The sequence below is a fragment of the Lactuca virosa genome, chromosome 6 (genome assembly GCF_052849685.1).
Source record: "Lactuca virosa cultivar CGN04683 chromosome 6, Lactuca_virosa_CGN04683_v6, whole genome shotgun sequence".
Lineage (NCBI taxonomy): Eukaryota > Viridiplantae > Streptophyta > Magnoliopsida > Asterales > Asteraceae > Lactuca > Lactuca virosa.
This window is the reverse complement of record NC_136431.1, coordinates 262,745,184-262,751,183: the sequence shown is the minus strand read 5'-3', so window position 1 is coordinate 262,751,183 and position 6,000 is coordinate 262,745,184.

Sequence of the window (6,000 nt, the reverse complement as noted above, 5' to 3'; positions counted from 1 at the left end):
CCCATGGTTGCCTTATTTGACATAAATTGTTGAGGAATCCCTAAAGCAGTGTTGTCACCCCGATGAAAATCCTTAGGCTAGGTCCCTTATGATAGGTGTTTAGGGACGTAAAGTGAGGATAACGGGAACGGGTAATCAGGATTATTGTTGGTTGATGAAATTAATAAATTTATTGTTGGTTGATGAAATTAATAAATTTATTATTGGTTGATGAAATTAATAAATTTATTATTTGTGGGTTGAAAACTCTATATGCTCACCAGGCTCCCAAGCCTGACCCACTCAGCTTTTTATATTACAGGTAGTGGACCCAGAGCATAGTTGGATGATGACGAGGGATTTTTGAATTATAGGCCAGTAGATGTAAATAACTGTTGTAAGGCTTATAATGTACTGTTTATGCTTTGTTCTGTATCGGAACATGACATCCCGAGGTTTTGTTATATAATGAAAATACATTTCTTTAAGAAATGCTTTGATAAATTTTTATCATATTTTGTTTTGGGGACAAATTCCGCAACATCTTTTGGAAGATTACTTTGATTTTATTTTAAAAGCATAAACAAAATAGGTCTTTTTTGGCCGTGAAAAATGGGGATGTCATATATGACAATTCCAGTTGGTCACCAAATATTTTATTATTAGCAATTCAAGTATAAATATACTAATGTTGAATTAATTCATGTAGAGCTAAGAATGATCACACATAATTTAACACAGAATCAATTATAAGATAGGATTGGAGCTATGTAAGATTCAGTTAACAAACAGAATTATGGTCATAATTTGAGTTCTCCAGCACAGCCAAATTCAATACTTTAATTACTTATCTAAGATTGGTTCGATCTTAGCTCTAACAATCTAATGTTCACTAAATTACTAGGTAATCAAATTCACGCAGATTAGTGGTCATTAACTACACAGAATATGAATTTAAAGCAATCTAATATTAAATTAAGCATGCTAGGTATAACAATCACACACAAGCCATTAACCAAGAAAAAAAGTCTATATTAATATAACCAAACCATGAGTTCCAGCTTCATCTAGCTAACAAAAGCAGCAAGATTTAGCTACTCATAGCTGAAATCGAACACACAATTGCAACTAAATAAGACATAATGAATTGTACCAAATCAAAGTAAAGTAATGATCTTCTTATCCTTTTTCCAATACCAATGCTTGATTTCTCTCTTAATTCTCCTCTGAAATTCGTATTCGGGGACTTCTAATATCCAGCCAACCTCTAAACCCGTAAGTGTCCAAGATATATATTCTTAACGTGAATTTGAAGTCCACGTCATGGATTAGGACTCCACGTCGTGGATTGGGATGAATCCTTATCGGGAAAGGATTTCGACTTTTTGTGTACTCATCTTCCAGAATTTTCCTTTCCATGTCGTGTAAATGAAGCCCACGACGTGGATTCAGCTGTCTACGTGGTTTTCTTTTTCTTTTATTCTCCAAGCCTCTAAAGTTCAATCCTTTGTCGCTTTTAGTCCTTGTTCTTCAAGAATGCTACTTTTAGCTGCAAAATACAATTTTAATCTTATTAGTACCACTTATCCATGCAAATAACTAACATATTAATCAAAATGCATTCAAATATTGCCTAAAAATATGTATAAATATGGAAATATCAATTGAGGTATCAGACTGGACCAGATTTCAAGAGTACTCTTCAAGATTTCAGAGGATGGGCGATCTGAGGGTTTGACTGGTAATTAAACGCTAGCATTGGTAAGCATAGGTTGTCAATAGTGGATTATTAGAATGTAAGAAGGATTGGGAAACCTTCAATTCTCACATGTGATGAAGACTTAGTCGAGTCTAAGAGGAGGAGAATCGATCAGGTACTCAGGAGCAGAAATAATGAATCTAGGATGAGTTCGCATCCCCGTCAGGGAGGAAGGCGGTCAAGTGGCCGTCTAGGTTGAGGATTGTGTGAGTTGGGAGTTTGGAAAACATTCCAACATTTGGTCCACACTTTTCCTTAGCATCGGATAGCAGGCTTCGGGGGCCAGGTTAGAGGTCCAGTTAGGACTCGAGTTCAGTTGAGTGTTAGGTCGAGTGCGTGTTCGACTCCGGATGGGTATAGTTGGATTGGCGATAGGACCAAGGTTGGCAGATAGTTCTAGAGTCTTGTAAGTCTGCGAGTGTAGCCGTAGCATACACAAGGTTGGCAGATAGTGCTAGAGTGTGGTAAGTCTATGGGTGTAGCCGTAGCATACACAAGGTTGGCAGATAGTGCTAGAGTGTTGTAAGTCTGCGAGTGTAGCCGTAGCATTCACAAGGTTGTCGGATAGTTCTAGAGTGTTGAAAGTATGCGGGTGTAGCCGTAACATTCACGAGATTGGAGGATAGTGCTAGAGTGTTGTAAGTCTGTGGGTGTAGCCGTAGCATTCATTAGGTTGGTAGATAGCATGGGAGTGTTGTTAGATCGCAGAAGGAACAATAGTAATCACCAGTTCGGGTGCAGCAGTGAGGGTGTGGAAAATCCACGAACTGGTTTACGGATTTCCCCAGATAAATTAGACCTGGTTGAGCCAGTGATAAGACCGTAGGAACACCACTGCAGTCATGGAATCAAGGAAAGGATGGACCGGTTAAGGTCGTTTGTGATATAAGGCTACCTTTGGTCATGTAGCAATCACTTTTAGCCTTGGATTTGGTGATGTCAGGATTCGACGTATGGACCCGATCGGTTGGATCAGAAGGTGGTTAGAGCCATAAGTGGCGAGATAACTAATGAAAACTATTGACAGACGAGGATTTTGTTCGGAAGTCGTGTGGGGCGACTGTGTGGGAGTCTTTTGGCTCCGCAACCGGGCCGGAACCCGGTATTTATGATGATTGGCAAACGAATTGAGACTAGGGATGTCTCCTCGGATCTTGGAAAGCAACCAGGAGGCAACATACTATTTCAGGCAGTTCAATGTTTCAGGCAGTTGAGTGTTTCAGACAATTTCAGTGTCTTGGGCAGTATTAGTGTTTTAGGATTTCATGTATGGATGGGTAGCTGATTGCTTGGGTAATACTAAGTCACTCACATCGGGATTAAATAATCTCAGAGTAAATGTTTTGACCCTGTTGCGCAGCTCTCGTCTGAGTCTAACCGTTGTAGGTATGAATCTGTTACTCGAAGGATTATCTGAGCCTTCTGACGAGTATGAGTGTTCGGTAGCGATATATGGTCGGTGATTTTGCTCCGTTCGAGATAGAAGTGTGAGAAGGGATGGGAAACAATTTGTGTGGTGCGAGACTCTATGAGGAGGGTTGCGTGGCAGATTTGACAGGGAGTCAGGCGATTAAGACTTCGGATTTGAATTTCAGGTGAAGTAGGGTTGCTTTTATTTGAGATATTGAGGATTTGTTCTTCACCAGGTTTGAAGAATTATTCTAAGGATTCGTTGTATGATCAGAGTTGGAAGGGTGATGACTGGTTCGCCATCAGTTGAGAAAAGGCATAGGTTGTTTCAGCACGGGCGAGCTGTCAGGAAGTCAGGTTATTACAGATGCCAGGCCCCTGAAGGTAGAAGTGGCTTGGAAAGGTTGAAGGTTCGGGTCTTATTTTCAGGATAGAAGTTTTGGTTTTGGTTTTGGTTACCTTGGGGGAGGCTATTATATGCGCAGGCAGAATTTCCAATCATGATGATCAGGTTGATTGCCTTGATATGAGTGTTAGTAAGGAGTGATTTCAATGACAAAATCTAATTTAAGTGGGGGAGAGTTGTAACTCTCGGTTTCAGATTTGCATTGTTGCTTGGGGCTGCGGCCCAATCACCAGTTGTCATGGAGTTTAAGGCTTCGGGAAAGGAAAGATTTAGCCCATTTCGGATCTAGTTGTCATGGTTTAAGTGATCCATGTATTCGATTGTGTCTTCGGAAGCCAAGGGTATTACTGTAAATTGATATCTCGGTCTTTTAATGGTTTTGGGTTTTTAATCGGAAGGTTTTAAGGCTCCGATGTGTTGCTAGGAGCGTAGGGCTTCTCGCCACCTTTTCATGGATATAAGGTTCGTTGGAAACGGACTTAGGACGAGTGAGTTATAACACTCTGAAGGTTTTGGCAGAATTAGCCCCTAATGGAAAGATTTGGCGGATCAGTCCCATGCATGTAAGGAAGCGTGTACGTGCTTGGTTGGGTACGCCCAGCGTATAAGGTCATCTGGTCGCAGGTGGTTCATGAAGTACGTCGGGTGTACAAAGGGGTACGCGGGGCGTACTCCCTTCCGACCAAAACCTTAATTCTTCGACTTATGCCCTATATAAGCAACATTATATCATCCCTTGGGTCAGGTTAGTTCAGCCTCCACCCCTTTTAGCTTCACAGAAACCCTAGAGTGCCTTGTGTGAGCTTTTGGAGCTTGAAGAAGAGTGTTTATGGTGCTTAGTATAAGAGGAGAAGAAAGTTGAGGACTCTTTCCCTGAAGGGAGCTTGTAGATCAAGAAAGTTCTCATCTTTTGCAACCCATTGGAGGTAAAAAGATTAGATCTTGACTTTCCATTTCATAGATCCTCTTTTGGGTTTGTTCTTAGCCATTTTAGCATCTTTTGGGTGTTTCTTGTGGGCTTTAGTTGTTTTAGAAGTTGACATTGTGGATCTGGACGTTTTAGGTGTCCCAAAGTCATAAAAATGCAATCTCTTAGGTTTATTTGGACTCATGCAATTCTTAAGACCTCTCATTAAGCTCTTTTGAGCTCTAGAGTCCCATTAAGTCATTTATGTAAGTAAACTTGACAACTTTACGTATTAAGTCATCCATGAGAATCAGATCTGAGAGTTTGGGGCAATGACTTAAGTGATTAAAATCTTTTGGAGGAGGGTTGGGATTCAACAGAGTACGTTGGGCGTACATCTGGTATGCTGCACATACTGGCCCAAAGGGGTGTATGTTGGGCGTACCAGCTGAGTACGCAGGACGTACTCGGCCTGGTTGACTCACTTTGTGTTGTTGACCTTTTTGGGCCTTGGACCATGGACCAGGAGTTGGTTAGGGTAGACTATTTAGTATTTCAGCCTTTCTGGACATTAGGCCTTCTTGGGTTGGGTCTATGATGGATTTGGGCCTTATTGGGCCTTGTGGGCCATTTCGGGTTCGAGCTTTCTTATGGGCTTGTAAGTGCATGGATGTTGTTGGACCAGCTAAGGATGTGTGTTTGGATTGGGAATAAATTATTGGGCTTAGGGGTAAGGCCCATGCAAGGGTTTGGGCACAATTTGGAAAATTGGGCCATTAGTGGGCTTTTATGGATTTTATGGTTTTGGGCCTCATTGGTTTTGGGCTTGGGCCTTAGTTATGAATCTTGTTGGGCCATGGGTAAAATGGTCATTTCACCCCAAGCATGGATTATGGATCATGGTTTGAGACCCAATTACTAATTGGGTAATATTTTGGTATTGATAGTTCGAGGAGTTGCCAGAGAAGCAGCCAAGGATTTCTTGCAATGGACTTCAGCAGTGTGAGGTGAGTTACCTTCCTATAGAAGTGGGTCGCAGGCACCAATGTCGGCCCACTAGTAGCTGATTATAGTAGAGATGATTGTCTTTGTGATAATTGTCTGGTATGTCACTATCTGTTATGTTTTATGTGCTAGTATGTTATGATATTATGTGATAAGGTAGGAGGGGTAAAATAGTCCCCGTAACCGGTCGAAAGGACCGAAGGGGTAGGCCAGCACCCAGATATGCTAGGCAGTATGTGATTTATGTGTATATGCTAGGGTATTATGTGGTAGTGGTAGGGGTGAAATAGTCCCCAGTTACCGGTTGAAAGAGACCGAAGGGGTAGGCCACCACCCTGATATGCTAGGAGGTTACCGGTTGAAAGAGACCTAAGGGGTACGCTAGCACCCTGATATGCTAGGCGGTTACCGGTTGAAAGAGACTGAAGGGGTAGGCCAGCACCTGTATATGCTAGCCAGTATGTGTATTGTATGGTATGTGGTATGATGGGGGAACTCACTAAGCTTTGTGCTTATGGTTTTCAGTTTTGGTTT